The sequence below is a fragment of the Panulirus ornatus genome, chromosome 17, assembly GCF_036320965.1.
Source record: "Panulirus ornatus isolate Po-2019 chromosome 17, ASM3632096v1, whole genome shotgun sequence".
NCBI lineage: Eukaryota > Metazoa > Arthropoda > Malacostraca > Decapoda > Palinuridae > Panulirus > Panulirus ornatus.
In genome coordinates this window covers 35573303-35599444 of record NC_092240.1, presented here as the reverse complement: position 1 = coordinate 35599444, position 26142 = coordinate 35573303, and the positions used below count along the sequence as shown (strand labels likewise).

Sequence of the window (26142 nt, the reverse complement as noted above, 5' to 3'; positions counted from 1 at the left end):
ACACCTAGTGATGCCTATAGAAGGGGGAAAAGTAAACCAATATTGTGGCTTAGGTCAAGCAGGTCAAATGTTGAAGTTAGCTGGGGAGGGTTTATAAGTTGGACTGCTTTCAGCTCAACTCTGTTAATTAAGGATGTAAAGCTAGAACCACCACAGATGTGACTGCAGTACTTTATTTCAGGATGGATCAATCTTTTGTATAAGTGGAGCAACTGTTCAGAAGGAAAGAAATTTTGACATCTAAACAGGACTCCCAGTTTCTTAAAGATAGACGTACTTATTTCTGTAATGTGGGGTTTCTGAGATAGAGTGGATGTTACAGTAATGTCAGATATGTTCATTGGGTCAAGAGATGGAATTACAGAACCATCAGAGGAGAGAGAAAAGTTGTGAGGAGCTTATGATGGAGATGGGTCGAATCTGGCTCTTGGAGGCATTAAACTTAACTAGATTTCACCTCCCTGACTGAGATATCCTGAGCTTATAGAGGAAGTTGTGTTGAGACAAGATGCAGATTGAGTGAGAAAACAAGGATCAGAATTGAAGATGTGGAGGAATGCAGTGTTGAGTTGTCAGCATATGAGTGCATTTGGTTATTTGTGAAGGAAAGGATATTGTTGATAAAAAGGAAAAAAAGTGTATGAGATAGGACAGAACCTTGAGATGGATCAGGCAGAGAGAAAGCTAGATATGAGGGAGCAAAGTGAGAGAGGGAAGCTTAGAGATGAGACCCTGATGCTTCAACCTGTCAAAGGCTTTGGATATGTCAAGCGCAGCTTCATAGGATTCCCCCAAATCTTTCAGGAATGATGACTAGGCATTAGCAAGATATTAAAGGATTTCACTAATGGATCTTACTTGATGGAAGCCATACTGATGATCAGAGAGCAGGCTGTGAGGTTCAAGATTTGAGGAGGGATTGAAAGACTTTGGAAATGATAGATGTCTAAGAAACAAGATAATAGTTTTTTACAGTATGTTTCTTTATTTTCAGTATTTTATGCAAAGGGTTTGAGTTTTTTTTTTTCATCAAGATGCTCAAGTTAAACTGATACAACGATACAACTTTTGCTGCAGATATATACATCCATCTTGCACAATTGAATGCTGTGAAGAATAACAAGTTAACTGTTAGTATTGTAGAATCTGACAGTAGTTATGAAACACCAGTGTTGTCTTATAGTACAGCATTATTCATTTACTTTATAAAGATATAACATTGGTCCAGATATCTGAGAAAGGCAGAAAGAAGAATTTTTTGAAACTGAAGTACTGATAAGAACTGAACCCTTTCACACCTACGGGAACCCTTTGAGTGCCTTGAAAGAGGGCTACCATTGCAGGGGGGTCACACTGTGTACAGTAACCCCCGTCAGAATGGAAAATTCATGAGAATTCCCCAACACTGAACCAGTGATGCCAGAGAGATGCTAATCTATGGAGATTTCATAGCAGTGGCTCTGGCCTTGGATGGCATTACAACAGCTAGGGCTTAGATTACAGCTGCTGGTGCTCGCTCAGTTTTTCCAAGCTCCCTTCCTGCATGCTGTTTTGCCTTACACTGCAAGGTTGTTTAGTCTGACTTCCTTAGATTTTTTCTTTTCTGACAGTTGAAAAGATGTCCTTTTTTGTTCTGTAATTATGCCCGGTAGACTAATCATTGCCATGAGTCATTGTTGATGCTGACCATTTTCTTTTTCTTTTCCCCCTCTTCTCCCATTAGGGTCATACATACAGTGCAAGTGTGTGTGATTTGAGAATTATCATAGACACCTGGAAGAGATCTAGGTTTTCAAGAGACACCTAGAAGAGATTTTGGTTTTCAAGCTTATTCACCTCTTGTTTATACCCCTGGTAGTTGATTGGCGCAAAGGCCTACAAAGCTTCAGAATCATCCTCCATTACCTTTTGTGCTTATTTTCTTTGTTCTTTCTTTTTTTATCCTTTTTGTTAGTGGAGGTTCTGTACATATGATCCCAATGAGGGAACTTTCACAGAGGCAGGGTACATGAGGCAGTGTTGTTACCCAGTGAAAAAGCAAGCACAGCCCTTTAGGAAGTTTAGGTCTCAGAGGGACAGAACACCATGGATTCTTTGTGCTTTTTCCTTTCCTATTTTCACTGGTTCACAGATGTTGTCAGATATGGCTCTTAACCTTATATTGTGGAGGAGAGGCAGAATCAAAACTCCATGCTGTGGGAAGTGTAACAGGAGACACTGGGGGATGTAGTTGATAGGCTTCTTCCCAGAAGTGATACATTCAAAGCCATATAGGGCTGTTCATTATGGATCATTGTGCATATCTGAGGCTTTGTTAGTCTTGTCTCTCTAAACATTTCTTGATTTTGCAGTTGAGATTTTGTAACCCTGTGTCATTGGAAGGTAATGTGAAGACATTCCAAAGCTGAAATTTCCAAGGTCCTGGCTAGTATACCAATGATGCACTTGGAATTTCTTGGGGATTGTGTTTTCATAGGAAGTTTTGTGTTCATTCCTTTCATGGGACCTCTTAACATGTCCGACAGCTATTAGCACATGAAAGTTTTGATATTACTGGTATGCTGATGGGATCTTACATAAGCCAAGATTGTCTGTATATTTGGGTTATCAGTGAGGATATAAGCACAGGACCCCAAAGATTCTCAAGTACAATGATCTGACTAGTGTATGAATGATACGCTAGAGTTACTAATTTGAAAGCTGTTTGTCTAGTGGAACTTATCATTCCTCATGGGCAGGCTCCTTCCCAGAATCTTTTGACATGTACTGATGTCTTATTTTCACTGATGTACTGATTGTATCTAGTTTCAGATTAGTTTTCTTGTAAGAGATATTAAGGTAGTTCTTGTGCCCTAGGCCCTTTGCTTTGCCTAGCATTTCAGTGAATTGATGCTCGGGATACTTAGAGCCTTTACGTAGGTAAGCTTTACAGTACATTATGGGTGTCTTCCTTTTTGTGAACTTCAGTCCAGAATTTTACTTCAGCTGAATTCTGTAGTTCTCTCAGACTTTAGTTACTAAATTTAAGAGTCACCTGTGTTAAGATTATATCCCTACTGGTGCATACATTAGCACAGTAGCATTTTTGCAGGAAATCTGCATATGGGGATTTTGTGTATGTGTAACAGGTTTCAATGAAAGATGAACCACTAGGTATAAATCCAGTGAACTGTTTTCTTGTTTGTTTTTAAGTCAGTACTCTTTCATCCATGTGTGAAAAAACCGGTGTTACCTTGTAATCCTGCTCTCCACCTTGCAATTACTCAACCAAATCTATCATATTTTATATACTTCAAGTGTTTCTGATGTTTATATTAAATTTTCGGCAGAGTAATTTTTTAAGCTATCCTGTTATACAGCCAGACCATTGTAGAGTGTATTATGCTCATGGTATCCACCTTGACTAGCCTCATATGTGTAGTGTGTTTGGCTGTATGTATTCCTTTAAGGTAGACAGGCCACATTAGAATTGTATTTCCTGTGACTGGACCTCTTATTTGTCTCTCCATCCCCAAGAGCATGAGTTAGCAGCTCTTAACTTTGCCAATTTTTTCTTCGAACATCTGCTCCCACAATTCGTTATGCTTGGTTGAAGAAGAAAGCAGGTTTTTCTGAACTGTTTTCACCAAACATGAATTTAAGATGGACAGAGTTTCTTCCTTTTAACAAACTTTAAGAAACTGATGCAAGAATTCAGTTTCAAGTCTGAAAGGTTGATTTATGTGGAGGACACACCTTTGCTTTTGAGTTCTCATTTGGTATTGTAGTTGGTCAGACCTTCTTAGGATTATCTGTGAGCTTCTTGATGTTTACATACTTCACTGTGTCTTATGCTTCAGTCAAGGATAAGGAGATCCTTGTGAGTTTGATAAGAGGAGGACTCTTTCAGTGGATCATCTTTAACTCGGAGAATGTTTTACATCCTCGTGGAGATATGTTCATGTGGCAGGAGGGCCTTTTTGATGGTTTTTTCCAACTAGACCTCCTGTCTCCTGGAGTTTGACAGAGGGTCTTACTCTTTAGAATAAGAACCTCTAGATTTTAAGAATTTTTTTAAAGATTCTGGCCCCATTGCTTCAGTTAGACCCCATGAGGAGTTGGGTCTGGCAGACCATGATGTAAAATCTTGTTCTCTATTCCTTACACATTGGATTTATTCCTTGGACTAATCCTTGAATTGCAAAAAAAATTTCATTTGTGAATCATTAGATTGTAATTTTTCTTTATTTGTTAACCTTGTGTAGTGCTGAGTGAATGTGTGGAGGATGTGTAGCCAGGCACATCTGGAGTGATCCTTTTTCAGCTTGAGATAAAAAGAGAGGACATAGAGGCCCTTTTTGTTTGTTTTTCATGAGCTTAGTATAACACTACTGTTCTTCTTAACCATTCATAGCATTGATGTATTACTGTAAGCATACTAAGTAATTCACTGCCATGATTGATATTTTACTGTTTTCCCATTATTTATGATAGATGTATACATTGTCAGTGCTTTGTTATTGACCTTAGTACTTCCTTAGATTTTGAGATTCTCTGAAGCAACCTCCAGGGTACATACTAACACTGCAGTCATTACATACTAGTATGTTGTAGTTGATTTCCTCTATTGCTCTCTTCTTTTGTTACATATGTGATACTTTGTCCTGTTGATGGCAAAGATTCTGAAAAGTGATGTGTGCTCCTCTACTTAGTTTAAATCTGTCATTGGTATGGCTGTGACTACCAGGGTGTTAGCCAGAATTGGGAGTTTGTCAATGTACTATTTTTTTAATGTGGAACTATCAATTCATCACAAAAATTATGATAGTTATTGTCTCATTAACAATATAACCTATGTGCTTGGAATTCTGTCATTATTTGCTGTCGTTTGTTACAAGTCGTACACCAACCCAAATTGAATTTATGAAAGTTAAGTGCATTTGGTATGAAATCTGTCCCACGTATCCATGCAAATTCTTAGTGAATGTTTGGAGGGGATTCAGTTGCACACCACCCATCTCCTTACTCCTGCTGAGATGACTTTGCAAAACATTTATTTTTTACCTCTCACCTGGTATTCTTCACTTTTCTCCCCAACTGATATATATATGATAAGAAGTGTTCCACATCATCACATAGTTCAACCAACAGTCTTTGTATTTTCAGTAGGGTTAGTGTATGCTTTTCTCCACGAGAGGTTAAGGCAATATGTGTATGCTATGGTGATTGTAGGGTTACTGAGAGTATGAAAAATATTCTGCTGCCTGCCTACCTAATGACAGAAGTGACCTATGTAGGTCACTAGTGTTACCATGGATTAGATGTTAATTCAAATGAAAGTGAGGAAAAGTGAAACTTACATGATTTTGGCTTCCATCCTATTAGAAAACATCAGATAATGTTAGCTGCCATTTATAAGGGTTCATGAAGGAAATTGTTTCCATGTTCATTTTTGCATGAAAATTATTCTTGTTGTCTCCTTTGTCTTTGAAATACATCCTAGATATGTATTATTTGAGTGTTAGTCCTCATGGACAAATTTGGACTACTTTCTTTCTCTCATGCCTCTGTGGTGAGGGCAATTTCTTCATACTAGACACACATTCTAAAAAGTATGACAGTTGATTTTGTTATTCTTAGATAACATCTCAGAACTTACATAGGATACCTTTATTTTATTTTATGAAAGGTTTTCACCTAAATGGAAGAGCAGCTGCCTGTCTGCTGATGTTTTAAGGCCTTTTAAGTCAAGATGGTCCTTTTGAATTGAGCACATTACATCTTGAATAATAGTGAATAATTGAGAGTTTGTTTTATTCATATTTTGAATGTCTGCAAAATCCTATATTGTGGAAGACAAAGCAATTAGAGCTCCTTCAGTGTCTTCATTTCTGCAAATCCCTTTATTTCTTCTGATGCAACCCAAAAGTGTGTAAGTTTGTAATATTTTATCCACAACCCAGAAGTGTTTGAGTTTATAGTATATTATCCACAGTAAGCCAAGTAGAACTAACACTTCTGGAACAGAAAAGATTTTACCATGCTAGGGGTGAAAGTACAGGTTTCAGGTTTGATGCAGTCCTTTCAGTGCAGTCATAGAGGAGCCCCAAGCAGACACTCTTTCAAAAAATTCAACAACAGTTCGAAATGGACTTGAGAAACTTAAACTCTAGGAGTTTGAATTTGCACTGGTACGTTGCACTCCTGCAGGGGTTCAGATAATTGTCTTCCATTTCTAGATAAATCTTGAGGTGAACCGTGACTTAAAATGCTCTTTTAGGAGATCAAAGATAATAACGTGTTAAAAACTGCTGGAGGGCTGATATTATTTTTAAAGCTTTTTAAGTCAACGAAGGTATTCATTAGAATTTCAAGATTTTCAATATAGATAGCATTCACAATTTTCCTTAAGGTGAAATGCTTTGTTTTTAAGCATAGAACTGAAGATGGATTTTTGGCTTTTTCTGTTTCGTACCAGAAATAGAAAGTTCATTGCTTTCTAAGAAAGCATTTACCCATGGCAGTTTAGGGCATTGCCTTTTGGGCTTAGCTGAGTGGTACAGTTTTTCACAAGATTAATCCCAATCCTTGTAACGGAGCTTATGTCCATAAAAGCACAGCTGCTCACTTATCCTTATATTTTCTTGGCATTAGTGAGTTCTGTAAAGGAATGTGTCTATCATAATCCTCTAGTTATACTTTTCATACAGACAATAGGCTTTTTTCACAATCACGGCCTTGTTATCAGTCATTTCACTTGGTTTGGGTTTTGATGGTTGTTCCCAATTCTGTTCTTTATGCTTTAACTAATTAGATAATGGTAAAGCTTATATTGGATCTCTGACAGCTCTGCTTCTCAGAAAAATATCTTCCCACTACCATTTAGTCTAATTCCTAGGGACATTCAGTTTTTATGGAAATGTGCAGTGACCTGGTTACGCTACAAGCCAGAAAGATTCACTTTTCTGTTTAAGCAAACTCCTTCCAGTCAGGACAGAGATCTTTTAAGGGATATGCCTCAGAAGCTTTGGAAAGCACTGGAGTTGTGGTCTGACAAGAAAATTTGCTTAATCCTATGGCATGGAAGGCCTTGGTAGATCCTTTGTTTTTAGGACATTGCCATTTTAAAGGTCTCATACGAGCATACCTTAAGATGAATCCTGAATTCTGTACCATATCATCAGGACAGAACTGTTGGTTTGTTGATTGTTTCTCTCTTGAGCCAGGTTGCAGCAGTGCCTGTGTATGTGGTTTATATTGGAAAACATCATAGCGTTCAATACTAATGAGTTAAAGTTGGTTACTTTCACATCCCATTTCATGAATTGACACATCAAATGCTTTTAAGGGTGAGCTTATTCAGACTTTTTCATTAAGGAAGATGCAACCTTTGGTAAGTTGAACTGTCATAGTCAAGGACCATGTCTTCAGTATTAAGGATAAGATATGATGTTTTTGTGTGGATTTTAGCCTTAGGAGTATATCCCCATATATACCCTTGCCATACCTTACCTTATTATAGCTTGCTCTAAGTAAGGTAAAGGAACATCCTTTGGGCTCTGAAACTTATGCATTTCAACCAAACTTGCTTTTTCTGATCTTTATCTCATAGACAGTAGGGCCCATTGCCATGACCCATTACTGGAATGCTTGGGCACAATTTTGCCTTTTTTCCTATTGAAATTTATGGAAATAGAGTTTGTCAGACTTCAGTACCAGTATTAGTATCCTATTAGCATCTTATGATAGCCCCAGAGTAGGAAAAGCAGTCCTGTCACATAATCCCCACAGTTTTTAAGACAGCTTCACTAACCACAAGGGACTCTGCTTCAGAGTTCTAGGTCTTACATTAGTCTCATATGGATTTCCTCAGGCAAATGTATAGATGAAAGTATGGGAACACCTACAAGATGAACTCTTACATGATATTTTCCATCATCTGAGAGTTCATTCCTATCAGTTTTGAAGCCCTTTCTCACCTTGATGGGAGAACCTTGTACCTAAAGTCTGATTTTTTCATTTTGTTTTAACCATTTTCATTTAAGAATAAAACCACTATTGCTACTTTTCTTTTTCCTGTCCCTCAAAGTGTCTTGCTCCTCTGTCTGTGGGTTTTGAGGTTATTTTGTTTGAGTCTCCTCACCTCTATCCAAGTGGCTCTTATCCAAGGTCTTCAATCTTTTACAGTGAGAAAGCTCTGTGGGTAGTATGGTCTTTGTGTTTTCTTATAAATCTCCTTTCTTTACAACTATGGACTGTAGAAAATAAGTTAGTCATATTCATGCTTTGTCTGTGCACAATTTTTTTTCTAATTGCCATTTCCTGCACTTGCAGGGTACCACCAGGAATAGACAAAGAAAGGCCACATCTGCTTACATCCATTTTCTAGTCATGTGTAATGCACCGAAACCACAGCTCCATATCCACATCCAGGCCCCACTGATCTTTCCATGGTTTACCCTGCACACTTCACATGCTTTGGTTCAGTCCATTGACTGCATGTCAACCTCAGTATACCATGTCATTCCAATTCGCTCTATCCCATGCACTCCTTTCACCCTCCTTTATGTTCAGGCCCTGATTGCTCAAAATAATTTTCACTTCATTATTCCATCTCCAACTTGGTCTCCACTTTCTCCTCGTTCCCTCCACGTATGACACATATACCCTTTTTATCAACCTTACCTCAAACATTCTTTCCATGTGTCCAAATCATTTCAGAACACCCTCCTCTGCTCTCTCAACTACACTCTCTGTTAACACACCCATCTCTTGCCTTTACATTACTTGATCAAACCACCTCACACCACATATTGTCCTCAAACCTTTCATTTCTAACACATTCACCCTCCTCTGCACAGCCTTATCTATAGCCCATTCCTTGCATCCAAATTATATTGTTGGGACTATCATTCCTTCATACCCATTTTTGCCCTCTCAGTTAATGTTTTCACTTTCCACACATTTTTCACTGCTTCCAGGACCTTCGCTCCTTCCCCTATCCTATGACTCACTTCCGCTTCCATGGTTCCATTCTCTGCCATGTCCATTTCTAAATATTTAAGACATTTCTCTTCCTCCAAATTATCTGCATTCAAACTCACACCCCAACTAGTCCCTCGACCCTGCTGAACCTAATAACTTTGCTTTTCTTCAAATTCACTCTCAGCTTCTTCCTTTCACGCTCTCTTCCAAGCTCTGTCACCGCCTTCTGCAGATTTTCACTTTAATCTGCCATCTGAGCTGTGTTATTGGCAAACAACAGCTGACTCACATCCTAGGCCCTCACATCCCCAAGAGACTGCCTACTTCTCCTGCTCTTCTAAACCCTTGCACACAAACACACACACACAAAAAAAACAAAAAAACAACCATGGTGACATCACACTCTTGCAGCATACCAACCATCACTTAGAGCCATTCACTCTCCTCTCTTCCTACTCATACACAAGACTTATACCCTTGATATAATCTTCTCACAGCTAGAAGCTCTTCTCCCACATCATATATTCTTAAGACCTTCCACAAAGCATCTCTTATCAACTGTATCACATGCCTTCTCCAGATCCATAAATGCCTCATACAAACCCATGTGTTTTTCTAGCTATTTCTTACACACATTCTTTAAGGAAAATATTTTATCTATACATCTTCTACTACCTCTGAAACCACACTTCTCCCCATTTTATTGCTCTGTACATGCCATCACCCTCTCAGTCAATGCCCTACCATACAACTTATCAGGTATACTCAACAGAATTATACCTCTAGTTTGAACACTTGCCTTTATCCCCCTTGCCTTTATACATTGGCACTGTACAAGTATCCCTCTAATCCTCAGGCATCTCAACATGATACCATGATCCATACATACACTGAATACCCTTACCAACCAATCAACGACTCAGTCACCTCTTTTTTGATAAATTGAACTACAATACCATCCACTACAGATGCCTAGCTGCATTTCATCTTATGCAAGGCTTTCACCTTCTCTTATCTCTTCACTAAGCCACTCTTCATGACTCACTTACTTTGCATACCACCTCAACCTAAACACCTTTATTATCAAACACATTTCTCACTCCTTTAAAATACTCACTCAGTCTCCTCACTCCATCATTACCTTTTATCACTTTCCCTTTTGCCCATTTCCCCAATGTTCCATTTGTCCTCTTATCTTTTGCACATTATGTGCCTCCCTCCAAATCATCTTATTCTTCCTAAGTTAACTTATACTCACCTCAACTCTCATTTGCCCTCTTTTTCATCCCCTGCATTTTCCTCTTGACCTCTTGCCAATTTTTCTTATACATCCCCAAACATATGCACTCCTTCCTTGTAAGTACCACCCAAATGTCTCTCTTTTCTTTTTCACTAGCAACTTTTTTTTTTAAACTATTACCAGTTATTAGTAAAGGTGTTGAAATCTAGTTGTTGGGAGTGCATCTATCAATAAGGTAAGGAACTATTTACAAGTGTCGATTGTGAAGGAAGAGGTTGTTAGTCGGAGCTGTGTATGTCAAGAAGAGGAAGACAATAAGTCAGACTACAGATAGCAAAGGCAGAAGTAAGATGAGACATAATCAGTACGAAAGTGGTTGGGCCTTACCCTACCCAATAGGACATACCACAGTCCACCTCCCAGCACCACTCACCATCCAGTGTGGCCTGATGGACAGGAGTAGCAGGCTATCCTGCCAAGATGCTTACTTCCCCACTATGCCAAATTGCCATAGGGAATTAGTACCTGCCATGAAAGCTTCAGGGGGGAACAGCCAACCATCACCCATGAGTGCACAAAGGGGAGACCCACCCCAGCCAGCCCAAGGGCCAATTGCTAACCTGTGTTCTTGAACCACATCCTGTAAAGGGAGTGGGTCCAGGTTAGGGCTTTCATGAAGCTTACCTCTAGGTCATGGAAGGAAAGCCTTAACCCTCTGATAGCACTCACACTCTCTTGACACCATGTGCCTCACCAATTAAGTGTGGCGGATGTCATGTGCACGGTGTCTTTGCCGGTAAGTTCCCATACCCCCTGTTGGACTTCCAGGCTGCTGTAATAGTTGCACTTATGCTGGTGTGCAACTGAGAGCATGAAGCAAATTCTGGAGAATTGCTTATCTATGATGCAAGTCTCAGACCCTGTGGAAGCCACGATGTCCAGCTTCCACAAGGACACAGCAACAGGAAGGATCCTGCAACAGGAATACGAAGCTCACAGACCACCTTGTAACACTTTTGCCTCGATTGTCTGGCTAAAAAGGCATTGATGTTATTATCCCTTTTCACCCAGCGCCCATAGGCATGTGGGCATATCTGCATGATATACCTAGTTGTACTGGGCTTGTGACAGAGGTAGAAGATATTGGGTCAGCCTCTTTGAACCCTGGTGGGGAAGGGGAGTATTTCCCAATCTCACTTGGATAGCCTTAATGTAGTCACTGCCCATGAGGACTCGGGTTCCTCTGGTGACCCATCTGCTGTCTTGTGGTACAGCAGCAGACAGAGTGGACCTGAACCATCATAAGTACCGACTAGGTTAGCCCACCATGCATGTGATCATTCAATGTAATTGCTCACTTGTCAACCAGTAGTGCATGTGGAGCCTGACCAACTCTGTAACATCCTTAATATTATAGGTTCCTGGACCTCCTCCTGAATCACTGGGTTGGATGAGGTGGGCAATTTCTTGAATTTGGCTTGTCTATTTAGGTGGACATTGGAGACAAAATAAGGTATTCCCAAACCACCATCCCCTGCTGCTGAGTGGAAGGAAGTGCAGGGAGTGTTATGGGGCAGGCGAAGCCAACGGCGAACCACCACTCTCACCTGCCTATCCATACGCACTAATTGTGTCTTATATACCTCCCCCAGCACCAGGCGATGCATTAGTTTGGGTATGAGGTGCTCCACGATGATGGTAATCCTCTGCTGAGGTTTTAGAGGGGCCATGGTGATGTTGGTAAGCCCCTCTTTTAGCAGGTAACTGTAGGATTTCCACCTACCCTCTGCCCCAATGAGAATATCAAGGCACTTGTAATTGTCCTCAGCATCCATGGAGCTGATAGTACTGCCCAAGACTTGGAATGTCCAATTTTTATTGGCATACTAGGTCTTACGTGTGCTATCAATCTCCATGCTGAGGGACTGACACTTTCCTGGGTTCACTTGAAGGCTGTCCCTGTGTGAGAGTCTCTGCCATGATTGCCTTCTGCAGACCACCCACCATCTGTACCACCAGAACCAGGTCATCGGCAAAGGCAAGCACTGGCTCTTCATGGTCGCCAAATCTTATCCCCACACCTGATTCCTTAACCCTTGTGATCCCTTCATCAATCACAAGGTTAAAAAGGATGGGTGATACAGGATCATCCTATTTAACCCTATAAGTCATTTTTATTTCTTCTGACATCTCGCTGCTGCCTTCGATATGGGTGAAGGCTTGATTGTACATTGACATGATGTATGCCATGATGGGGGCAGGAATGCCCTTCTGCGACATGGCCCACTTGATAGTGCTATTATTAACACTATCGAATGCTTTGGCCGTGTTGAGGAATGCCAGGTCCAGAGGGATGAATGTCTTTTGAGCTCCATCGATCTGGACGAGACTCGAGGTGTGGCTGCTAAGGATTTTATGTAGCAGATGGACTACAGCACACAAGATGGTGATCAGTCTGTTGTCCTTGGGCTGTGTAGGATTTGGTACCTTAGGTATCAGTACCGTCCTATTCACCTTGAGTTGTTTAGGTAGTGCAGAGGTGGCAATCCACAGATTGAACATCTTGCAGAGCACCTGCAGAGGAATAGACTTCAAGAGCCTTGTCTGCATTTCATCGGGACTGGGGGGCCGATGCTTTAGTGGCTTTGAGGTGGTGTGCTACCTTTCCCATGGCTAGAACCTCTGCTAGTGGTTCGCATGATTGGTGATGGCATGTCTGTCTGGTTCGGATGGCCATGAGAAGATGGCTCCCCAAAAGGGGTAGAGGATTTTCAACCCACTTGTCATTGGTGCTACCTCCCACCCACCTTTAAGGACCTGTCCAGTGGCCAGTGACTTATTTTTGTGGAAAAGCCGCTGTACTTTTTTGTACTGTTCCCTGCGCAGTTCTTTTCCATGCACAGGAGCCCCGTCTGTCCGACTGTCATTGCCTGCCCTCTATGATCCTGAAGGCCTGAGGGTGAGCCACAGGAACTTACCAATTTTCTGGCATGTTCTGTGGCTACCCTGATGGCAGAGGCATTGAGCACTTCCTCACTCCATACAGGATTTGTGGGGCCAGGCCCTAGCGTGTCTAGGTAAGACAGTCTCCACGACAAAAGAGACAATGGATTGGGGTTGGGGTCCTGCGGAGTGTCGGGGACAGATAAAACCATGTGGTACTCTCCACCACCACCAGAAGTGACAGACTTTCCTCCATCAAGGACAGCCCCCTCTCCTGCACTAGTGGAGCCTCCCCCATCTGAGTTGGCATCCCATCACTCACTACTGTTTCTAATCTGCCCACCTTTCACATAGTTCATGCTGTCACAGCTTCCCTAAATAACTCCCATTCTTCACCCACTCCCTTCAGTTCATTAACTGTCACCTTTTACCATTCTACATTCATTCTCTCCTGGCATTTTTTCACACAATACTCTTTACCAAGCTCACTTACTCTCACCACTCTTTTCTCCCCAATATTGTTTCCTCTTTTTGGAAAACATCTATAAATCTTCACCCTTGCTTCCACAAGATAGTGATCGGACATCCCCTCTCAGCATATGTACATCCAAAAGCCTCTTTCATACTCCAGTCAATATGTATTCCAATAATGCCTGCTGACCACCTCTCCTACTAGTGTATGTGAACTTGTGTATATCCCTCTTTTGAACAGGGTATTACCAATCACTAGCCCTTTTTCAGCACACAACTCCACAAGCTCTTCACCATTTCCATTCATAACACTGAGTTCCCTATGTGTCCCAATTGTACCCTCAACTGCCACATTACTTACCTTCACATTTATACCATTCCCCTAATACCTGGTCTCTCACATCAAAACTGATGACATGCTCACTCAGCTGGTCCCAAAATACTTTAGATTTGTTTAACATCTCTGTTAGATGCCTCCTTTCTAACAGGGATTGTATTGTAGAATCTCAAATCTTTAATAAAGGTACTCTTTTCTTAAATTTCTTTCTTCCTCTGTAATCCATTTAGGTTATTTTGGTCTTTTGATAAGTCTGTGTCAGTTATGTAGGAATGTTCTTGCTCCTCTTAGGTTTTCCAGTATGTATTATATTTTGTATAGCCCCAGGATCATTTTTATGAGGCTTATGCCGCTTTAAGGCTGCATAAGCCTTAAAGCTTATGTTCTCCTGGAGCAAGAAGTTTTCAGAGGCTGTTCTCTCTTTCATCAATTGACGATTATAAGTCCACCTGTGCCAGCATGTCTTGTCTCAGCTGGTGAATGTTTTTGTCAGCTCTTTTACTGTTTTCATACAGTACACTTATATATTTTTATAACCTTACTCTACCTTCCTGGCTTAGGAGTCCTTTCTGTGAAACTCCAGCAGCACTTAGAAAGCCATTTTCATCCACTGGGGAGGACCTCATATCATAAAGTGTGTTGAAACGTATATGTCTTTGTGTGGTGGGTACAGGGCAATTGAGGAGTCACTATTTGGTATTTTCATTTTGGAAGTTGTGTCTTTTGCATGAAGAGTCTTGTGATATGTTGAAAAACTTTTTTTTTATGTAGGAGCAATGGATGGTGTCCAGAATGCAATGGGAAAGGGGTAACTCATGCATGTATGGGGAGTGATTTTTCAGATGGTTGATATGGTGAAGTTGAATTTAAGATTGGGCAGAGGGAGGCTGTTTAGTATTTATCACTTCTTTTTTTATGTGTCTGGGTAGGGGAAGTCTTTTCTCAGTCAGTGTGCTGGACCATGGGTCACAGTTGCTTTTAGTACTGTTTGTGCAATAAGTACATTGTGTATGAATTTATCTCATATGAAACATTATAAACAAATGAAGAAAATGGGTCTGTGAGTGGGTGGGTCAAGAACAGGAATGTATCCCGGTCTCTTCCATGTTCTAGTGCTGGATAACATATATGTTTTATGGAGGTACAATAATTTGTTCTTTATCTCTTGTGTAGATACTTGATTAATAATGAACTTGTACTTTATTGTGTTTCTTGACATTTTTGTGTGAAAATTAAACAGAAAAATCATCCACAGGAACTTAACCCACTTATCATGTTAATTCCTGTGGTATGCTATGCTTCATAACCTACTTATCTTATTAATTCCTATGGTATGATATGCTTCACTATCTAATGTATCTGCTAAGTTGTGTTTTCAAGGAATGCATCATTAGCATTAAAAGGGTAGCCAGATGTAGTTATTTGTTCTGAGATGATCTTTTTTGTCTGTATTCGACAACAAAGAAATGAATGAATGAATGAGAGGACGAAGGAACGTATAGAGCATCAGATTGGGGAGGAACAGTGTGGTTTCAGAAGTAGTAGAGGATGTGTGGATCAGGTGTTTGCTTTAAAGCATGTGTGAGAAATATTTAGAAAATAAGATGAATTTGTATGTGACAGTTATAGATCTGGAGAAGACTTATGATAGGGTTGATAGAAATTCTGTGTGGAAGGTCTTAAGGATATGTGATGTGGGAAGTAAGCTGTTATAAGCAGTGAGAAGTTTTTATCAAGGTTGTAAGGCTTGCTGACAAGTAAGAAGAAAGGAAAGTGAATGGTTCCAAGTGAAGGCCTGTGGCAGGAATGTGTGATGTCACCATGGTTGTTTCATTTGTTTATGTACAGGGTGGTATGGGAGTTAAATGCAAGAGTCTTGGATGAGAGGGCCTGCAAAGTGAGTCTGTTGTTGTTTGCCAATGTTACAGCACTGGTTGCTGATTTGAGTGAGAAACTGCAGATGTTGGAGACAGTTTTACAGTGTGTGTTTGAAAGGAGAAAGTTGAGAGGGAATGTGAAGAAAAGCATGGTTATTAGTTTTAGCAGAGTTGAGGGACAAGTAAGTTGGGATGTAGGTTTGAATGGAGAAAAATTTGAGGAAGTGAAGTGTTTTAGATATCTGGAGGTGGACATAGCAGCAAATAGAACCTGAGCAGCAGATATGTGTGTGAGTGTGCAGAAATGGGTACATTAAAGGAATAGGAGTCCCAGTATTATATGGTTTCTAGGCATGGGCTGTAGATATGGTTGTACAGAAGTGGATGGATGTGTTGGAAATTAGATGCTTGAGGATTATATGTGGTGTGAGGAGGTTTGATCGAGGAAGTAATAAGAGGGTAAGAGAGATGTGTGGTAATATAGAGTATGCTATAGAGAGCAGAAGAGATTGTGTTGAAATGTTTGGATATATGGAGATAAAGAGTGGTGAAAGGTTGACAGAGAAGATATATGTGTTAGAAGTGAAGGGAACAAGGAGAATGGGGAGATCAAATTGGAGATGAAAGGATATAATGAAAAAGATTTTGAGGTACATGTGTACCTATGCATGTGTATGTAAATGTGTAAGTATGTATGTATATACATGCATTTGTACGTGCATGTGTAGATGTATGTATATGTGTATGTGAACAAACGGGTCTTTCTTTGTCTGTTTCCTGGCGCTACCTCACTAACACGGGAAATGGCAGTCAGATGTGAAAAAGAATAGTTGTCCTGTGATGTTTTGAAGGATAAACAGCAAAAAGATACTTCCACGAAGAAGTGAAGCTATGTTATTCCTGACCACAAGACTGAAATTGTTACTTGTAAGAGAAATTCTCATGTTGAGTATGCAGTCTTAGCTGATTTGCAGCACTGAATGTTAGAAAATAACTTGGATATGAAGGAAATTATTTCACAATGTTTGTAAAGGAACAGCAAAAGGAAGCTAAAGCCAGACCTGTTATGTAAAGAGAAACTGAAATACATCTGGGTTTTGAAAAAAGAGAAATGGAAGAGGGGAAGAACAGTGAGAAAGGGAATGAGAAACAGGAGTAAGAAAGAGAGTTGTAGGAAAAATAATGAGAAATGTAAAGAAAGAGAAATCTTAAGAAGTAAAGATAAAGGGGGAAAGAAAGCATGAACAGGCAGAGAGGAAAGGAAAAAAGCATGCACTTGGAAAACACACTTTTACAAAGCATGATTGCGGGTCATGCACCTTTTGACCTAACCCCAGCATTAAAACCCAGGTTACCTGCATTAGAAAAGTGGACGATGTTAATGCTTACCTTGAGTGATTTTAGAGGTACAGTTCTACTAACTGTTAAGGATTAAGAAGTTAACATTAGTCTTTGCAGTGAAGAAGGCTATGCTGCTCTGGTATATGATGACAGGAGAGGGATGTTATATAAGGTCTAGATAGACCAACCCTGACAAGAGAGAGAATGTAGTGCAGTTGTCCTGACCTGTAGTTTGCTGTGACCAATGGGTAGATTTGTCAGAAATAAGTTAAGTCTTAAGAGAGTCTTTTTGACTTAATTTTAGAGAAGAGTGTATGAGAAAGTGCCACCATGAACTGAGAATTTTATTTTGAAAGATAGCGCCCCAAAGACATTATCAGAAATGGTTGTCTTTTTAGATAGGGTATCTGGCTGAAAATGGAAGACCACTCTTCATATCCCCGAAGCAGACCATGGAGAAACATATGGAAAAACAGCTCATCCCCTCTGGCAACACATCAGTTGCATACAGGGAAGGAAGATGTATCCTGTGCAGCAAGGTAGGACACTTTGCACATAACTGCTTTTTAACCCAAGAAACTCCAGAATCTTACTGTACCATGACATGCTTGAATCTCTGGTAACAACTTGAATCTCTGGTAACAACAAGGAGAAAGCCACTCTTTGTGTTAAGCAACTAGAACAAGTGATCAGTCATCCCTCAAATGGCGAGGCTATGGTTTTGATAATCGGATTTGATTCAGTCAGCTACATGTTCATTGATGATCTGAGATACTTTGAGACACTGGGTGTAGTGTTGAAAGCAGAATACACATGGAGGGTGTTAGGAAATGTATTCTTATTGACAAAAATGCCTGTATTTGCTCATTCGCCTGCATATGTGTCTCAGTGCTGTACTACGCTGGTGACCGAATAATTGGCAACTTCCCTGAAGCAGTAACTTCTCCGATACCTGTGGAGCCATTACTAGTAAAAGCAAGCCATCAGGAGGGTGTGCTTAGTAGGGGGATGAAGTACTCCGATGATGCAACTACAGTGGTGTTTTATCTCAACCCAGTTACAATGTCCCCAGATGCAAGTGAGGAGACTGTCGAGCTAGAGGAAGAAACTGCTACATCTGTGGAAACGAGAAGACAGGAGCAACAAAGGGACAGACTCTTGCCGCCTTTGAGGGTGGCTTGGAGCAACAGTGCAACAACTGAGGATTTCCCTATTACCCCAGAAGAGCAAGAAGCTGATAAGTTACTCAGCACTTTTATCCAGAGAACTGTTAACAGGAATGGTTAGTTTGAGATCATCCTGACAGAGAATCATCGTCATTGGTACAGAGTGTCTACAGGAAAGAGTGAGTCTGAAAGACAACTCTTCCTGCATAAGGAATGAAGGGCAAAGTTTTGTTGATGAGAGGCCAATTGGGTGTATAAAAAATTGCCTATACGTTACTGAGTAGTTTTTACAACCCAGGAGTCATGGGGAAGGGGTGGTGGTGCTATAGTTGAAATACTGTTCGACATACAGTCATAATGTGGGAGAATGTCTGAGGTTCTGTTAGGTAAAACTTCTTTAAAGGAAACACCTTTTCATAGAATAATGATTTATTTTGATAGAACCAACTTCAGTGTAAGGCAATAGATACATTCTGACTTTATTTGGTTATGCTGCCAGATGACTTGAGGCTAAATCTCTGCCAGCAACAGATACATAAGGGGTAGCAAAAGCTGTCTTAAAATTTTATAGGCTTACATTCTCTAGAGAAACTTTAAGTAACAGAGGTTCACAGTTCATGCCACGATTATATTGTCATGATTTATAAAAATTTTATTTGATTTTGATAAATTAGATTTTTATCTAATTACCCTCTCTATTTTAAGTATCACAAGTAAAACTCAAATTTGTGAGGTCAGCGGTGGGCACTTTCAAATCAGGCAGCTGCAACTGTGCATTTCTTGTACCATGAGGGGGATCTGTTGTTGCCTCCTACAGGCTTTCCATCTACCATCCATTTTCTCATATTTTTGTATCAGAACAACATAAAGTTCATGTATTTGGTGAGAATGATCTGAAGAGAATTGTGTTGATGAAATACATGAGAATTATGATTAACCACAGCAGTTACTGAATATTATTTGAATTTTTTGAACCAAAGGTAATTGCTAGTTTTAGTTTGCTAGATAGCATTTGTATCTCTACCATCCATTTTTTCTTGTTATTTTTCAGAACCTGTAGATCATACTTTGTGTATGCATGATATTAGGACCTACTAGAAAGAACTAAGAAAAAATTTATGAAAGATATATGTTGCATTGTTCAATTATAATCTGGCACTAGGACCGTGCACATTTCTCACTCGCCACCACAGAGATCCATTGGCTCTTCCTACAAGCTTGTTTTCCTGGGGAAGGGCTAATTAATTCTGCCATTCATCACGCATTTTCTTAGTTATTTGTATAAGGTTTTGAATAATTATTCATTCATTCTGTGGGTAAGAATGCATATTTATTTATTATTTTGCTTTGTCACTGTCTCCCGCGTTAGTGAGGTAGCGCAAGGAAACAGACGAAAGAATGGCCCAACCCACCCACATACACATGTATATACATACACGTCCACACACGCAAAGATACATACCTATACATCTCAATGTATACATATATATACACACACAGACATATACATATATATACATGTACATAATTCATACTGTCTGCCCCTATTTATTCCCATCGCCACCTCACCACACATGGAATAACAACCCCCTCCCCCCCCCCATGTGTGCGAGGTAGTGCTAGGAAAAGACAACAAAGGCCCCATTCGTTCACACTCAGTCTCTAGCACTGAAACCACAGCTCCCTTTCCACATCCAGGCCCCACAGAACTTTCCATGGTTTACCCCAGACGCTTCACATGCCCTAGTTCAATCCATTGACAGCACGTTGACCCCGGTATACCACATCATTCCAATTCACTCCAATTCCAATGTACTGAAGCGAATTAGTAAGAAAATATATGAAAAGTGCAGTTGACAGTGTAATTTACTGAGTTTAAGTTGATTGTTTAGAACCAGAAGTTATAGTCAGAGTTCATGTGATAGCAAGCCTTCCATCCTTGTCATCCATTTACTCCTGTTTTTCTGTATATATAAGTAATTGTTAATTCATGCATTAGTTTAGAGAATATTTCAGAAAGGTATGTAATAAAAAATACAATTTACTGTATCATTTATTGAGTGTAGTATGAATGTTTTGAAATGAAAAGATTCCTAGCATTTAGTGCTAGGTAGCATTTTCATCTTTTTTATCATTTTCTTTTATATTCTTTGAACATGTAGATGATTTTTAAACCATGCATTAGTGAAGAACCAACTGAAATGAATAGTGGAGAAAAAATATACGAAAAATGCAGTTTACCATATCATTCTGTGATTAAAAGTTAAATGTTATGAACCAAGGGCTGTTACATGTGTTCGTGTCATAGACAGCAGTTCCATTTCTGCCACCTATTTTTCTCTATTCTTTTTAGACAATTTAGATAATTATTAGTCTTTCCTGACTGTATTTAGACATTATGTTTAAGATTATTTTTTGAGACTCAGGTTGTACCTCAAATCTAGTGCTTTGTGGTCCAGCAACTCCTATGGTCCAGCTTATTTTGAATCTGTCGCCATTAGTTTGCAGATCTGTTAGCAGTGCTAAGGTGTCAAAATCTGTACACTGCAGCCGAGCTAATTTACTTACATTCAGCTGTGTTTTAGCCCTTCAGGATGTCATTGAAGAGACCAAGAGGTGCAGAAGATATTGCTAATGCCATAAGCTTAAGTATGAATCATTATCTGTGCTTGAAAAGGTCGAGTTACAGAAAAAATTTGATAAGGGAACTTTTGTAAAGACTTTGTGTGAGCACTGTGAGATCAGATCATCTACTGTGTTGAGCATATGTTTACATAAGTGGTTCCCTCAGGGGTTGATTTTTGTTTTCCAGCATTTTCTGTGGTATGGCAGTGTCCAGGTCCCAAGGTTGCTGGTTTAAAGAAGTACAACCTGTTCTTTAAGAACAACATTGAAAATCATAGAACTGAACTTTGTGAAACTGAGAATCACGAGATATCTCATTCCATCTCGCAAATTTTTATGACACCTGTGAAATGCATAAAGTTTGTAGCTTTGTCAGTGTAAAATAGTCATTCACCACCCCCTTATCTTTTTAATATCAGATGGTCTTAACATGAAATTTAATGGAACTTTTAAACCTGTGTTTAAAAGGTTGTGCCATGAATGACCCCAGGATTGGTACAGGAATTAATAGGCAATGCCATGCAGCCAGAGCAGCTGGGTTGTTTTTCCAAAGTTTGGGTGTCGGCCACCTGTGAGTCAGAGGGGAAATAGCATGTTTCAACTCTCAACAGTGCAAGATGAATAAAACACTGAGGACCAAATATTTTTCTTTTGGTGTCGACAATAGTTTAATTGCACTTTTAAAGCTGTGTTTAAAAGTTTGTGTTAGTACAGGAATTAAAGGCAATGCGATGCAGCTAGAGCTGCTGGGGGTGTTTTTACAAAGTTTACAGAGTTTAGGTGTTGGCCACCTGTGCATCAGAGGGGAAATAGCATGTTTCAATATCCATCAATGCAAGGTGAATAAAGCACTGAGGACCAAAATTTTTTCTCCTGATGTGGACTACAGTTGAATTAGACTCCTGGTTGGATAACAGTGTTTCAACAGAAGCTGAATAAGGCATCCAGAGGGTTGATATGATACTAGTGTTAGGAATAGGCTTGAGGAAACCTAGAAGTTGGAACACTTGAATGGTCATGGGACTTTTACCTCACAGCACAGGCTAAGTCCAAGCTGCTGAATTGAGTCATTGGTCAACCAGACTCTTGGAAGTCATGGTCCACAGGCCCACACAACTACTTTAGCATGGCTGGTCTTGTACAGTTTGTAAATTCATATCCAGGGTCTTCCTGACCTTATTGCTACTTGTAAAATTCCTGGGTAGGATGATACACTGGTGATAAAGTCCCATATTCTTGTTTGTGAAACTTTTCCCTGCTTAAATAAGTTATCTGATGTAACAATTTTGTTCAGGGTCATCCATAATAAGAGTTTAATATAAGCCCTTTTTTCTTTGGTATGTGTAAAAGATCACTATTTTTCAAAGTACATTTTTACTAAAAAAGCTTTTAATTTTTGCATGCAAAAGTATTTTAAAAATAAGATAAACTAATTCTAAGATGCATACTATAGTATATTCATCTACACAAAAAATATGTCAAGTTATGAAAAAGAAATAACTGCATACTTTCCAAGTGCCACCACATTGTGAATCCATGCATAACCTTAATTTGTCATTTCTGACCGTCCACACACCACTATTTTCTTTCAGTATAATGTTTTATTTACACAGCAGTGTGTTTTGTTGTTTTGCACACATCATCTAGAGAATGAATGTAAGGAAATGCAGCTTTTTTCATCTGTTCATGGTGTCACCTTGCTAAAGCAGGAAATGACAATAGAATATGAAAGGAAAGAAAGCTCTTCATGTATCACTTTTCATATGTGACAATACATATATCAACTAATGCACTTTTTCAGAGCATTTTATCATCATGCACCATGTGTTGCCTTTTACTTGCAAACGCACACTAAACGCTGAGGTATAGCTATGCCTTTTTTACTTTAGCCAATAATTGGTCAACTAATTTTGACTTATTTTATGTTTTGCAAGTGAAAAGTGTTTCCCTTTATGGATTTTGAGTCATTGAACATGTAAATCCTCAATTAGCTATGGTTTCCAAGAAAGATGGATGTATTACACACTTTATTGGTGACACAGTACAGTCACTAGCTTACCTTGATAAAATGAAACACCCCTTTGCCTGTTGCTTGTTCACAAGTCCTGGAGAATCTCTTGTTACCATCCAGCAATGGTCCATCAACATTGCTGGACTCCATTTGCCCTGATACAATTTCTATACCACTGAGATGTCTCGATGGAAATGGCCGTGCCCACTGCTTACTGCACTGTAGTTAGCTGGAAATGAATCCAAGTTAGGGTGGAGAGAATTTATCTGTGTAGACATATTGCAACCCATTTTCTGAAAGGATGACAACAGGTTTTCCACAAGTTGCTTGGAGTTGTCAGCCTTGGTATTTCCTAGCAAGTTTGTTGCTACCATCTGAAATGCATTTCATGCTGCCTTCTCGTCACCACTGAGGATGTGGATAAACAACTTGTCTCTGAACTGCTGGTGGATCTGTAGTCTGACAAAAAAACCTCTTTGATTTTTCCCACTTTATTTTTCCCACGTTGAGCCATGGGAATTCTCCACTGAGGTATCTAGATGCTGGCCCATTTTTATCCACAGCCTTCACGAAGTTTTTCATGAAATCCAGTTTGATGTTCGGAGGTGGTAGCAAAGTTTAGCTGGATTCTACCTGTGGTAGGTGCTGTGTGTTCTTTGTTCCTGGCTCTAGTGATTGTTGGAAAACAAGTATTGTATTGTATTACATTTGTAAAAAGAAATTGGCTTGCACTCTGATGACAGTATTTGTGCCTCCAGCTTGAATACAGACTTAGGACAACTGCATGGCACGAATAGCTGTGTCAGTGTACAGGATATGATAAGCACCAATTAGGGTGATGCAATACTTGGTTGCTGATTGTATCACCCACATCCAATGCTCAGAGTTGCCAGATCTTGCTTCAAAACCCCACCCACTACTAAAACTAGTGCAAATTGTACATGTTGAGACCCATCCCATATCTTCAAAACTAGAACTGGTCAACAATTTTAGTCATATTCATGCTTTGCACCCCAAAATTAGTAAAGATTTGCTACATATATTTCAGAAACATTTTGGTTATTGATCATTATAATTGTTCGTTATCCACCCAAAATGGCTGTATAGTCTCTATATCAGTAGCCAGTCACTGCTCTAGATCTCCAGAATTAAGATAAGGACTTTTATGAATGAGAGAAAAGAAAAGCAGCAACGTTAGGCATGTGTGCATGGTATTTTCTTTTGTTTGCACCATTTGATATTAGAGGTAATGTTTTACAGTCTTCCAGGCTTTCCAAAGGAATTATTTTTGAGTGTAGTTTGGGACCATGCTTTCTAAGATTTTCCAAACATGAATAATGATATACTGTACAATAGGGTTGAGGAACAGGTCAATTGGGAGGTAAGTTTGAATGGAGAAAAACTGGAGGAAGTGTAGTGTTTTAGATATCTGTGAGTGGATTTAACAGCGGATGGAACCATGGAAGTGGAAGTGTCACAGGGTGGGGGAGGGGGCGAAGGTCCTGGGAGTGTTGAAGAATGTGTGGAAGGCAAGAACATTATCTCGGGATAGGGGAGAAATAAATAAATGAATAAAATGAAATAGATAATGATATATTTCTCCTATCTGCACCCCAGAGAGTGATTTAAGTCATTTGTATTAGTATCAGCACAGGCTAGTGAAAGATCTTTGCTTACTTTCTTAGTCTACAATTCTGTCTGCCTTGAAAGGTCTTGTTAGGATACCCCAGAATTCTGTTTGTGAGCGTATTAGTGCCTTAAAAGTGTCTTGAGTGTCACCTTTGGTTTTTTCTTTCTTGTCCTAAAGATCCACAGTATCCAACCTACCATATCTTTGGTAGAGGTGACTGTTGCCTCATTTTGTTCACTGAAGGTCAGATTTTCATATTATTATGAGGTCTTTCACTTTGTTCATTCATGATGTGACATTGTGTCTATCCATCCATTTTTCTATACCATACTGCCTTTCATTCTTGTTTCTCCCTATAGTAAAGAAGTTGGATGCAGATTGTATAGAACTGTTCCCAGAATTACACACATCACTATGATAAAAATGTAAGAAAAATGTCACTTGAAGTTGTGATAAGAGTACTGTTACTTCTGCCTGCTGTTTCAGATAAGTTGTTGCTCAGCTGGAAAAGGGTCATTTGAGATCCTTCAGAAAGTTGGAGAATTTTATTGTAAGTTAAAGAACAGGGAAGAAAACAGTGCTGTGTTTCATGCCACTTCATTAAGAATATTTGAGACTAGATGAGTTAAGGTTGCAATTATGACAGGAAATAGGAATCAGTCAGACTGGGTGAAACCATTGGGATGCATGTTTTGGAATATAGTGGTCCTAAAGACTTAGGTTCATCAGTGAAATCTGTGAGGTCAGACGAACTGAGGAGTTTAAGTAGTGTAAATGTAAACCTTGACTTGTTGTCAGAACTGAAATTAGACAATTTAGAGCAGTTCAGACAATTCTAACATTTTCACTTACAAACTTGGTCATGCCAAGCTAGTGAAAAATGGAATTAAAGTAACAGTCTCTGCACTAGTAAGGGAAAGTCCATGTCCTTTCTTTTTTTTACCAAGAAATCAATTGAAAGTGAAATTTAGTATATTCTATAAGAGGATATATCTGAAAAGTTAAACTCTAAGGTCAAAGGATCTTAGGATTATGTATTAATGTAAATATAAACCCTGATGTTGCCAGAACACTTCCATAAACAAACCAAGTCATACCAATCTAGTGGGACATGCAATTCAAGTAACTTTCTGTACACTAGTAAGGGAAAGACCATATCTTCTAACTTTTTTCACCAGAAAACCTGTTGAAAGTGAAATTCATTACATTTTATGAGGGTATAATAGAAAATGTGAGCAGTGTGGTTTCAGAAGTGGTAGAGGATGTGTGGATCAGGTGTTTGCTTTGAAGAATGTATGTGAGAAATACTTAGAAAAGCAAATGGATTTGTATGTAGCATTTATGGATCTGGAGAAGGCATATGATAGAGTTGATAGAGATGCTCTGTGGAAGGTATTAAGAATATATGGTGTGGGAGGCAAGTTGTTAGAAGCAGTGAAAAGTTTTTATCGAGGATGTAAGGCATGTGTACGTGTAGGAAGAGAGGAAAGTGATTGGTTCTCAGTGAATGTAGGTTTGCGGCAGGGGTGTGTGATGT

The 26142-nt window shown here is 39.5% G+C and overlaps 1 protein-coding gene across 2 annotated transcripts in view; it reads left to right on the top strand.

Moving 5' to 3' along the window:
* Nucleotides 1-26142, top strand: part of LOC139754679 (uncharacterized) — a 327464-nt gene that overhangs the window by 20185 nt on the left and 281137 nt on the right. The window contains exon 3 of one of the 2 annotated variants that reach the window (XM_071672229.1): nucleotides 18246-18455. The exons of the other annotated variant lie outside the window; for it this stretch is intronic. The gene's annotated coding sequence lies outside the window, so the exon portion shown is untranslated. The remainder of the gene's footprint in view (nucleotides 1-18245; nucleotides 18456-26142) is intronic. 2 annotated transcript variants of the gene reach the window in all.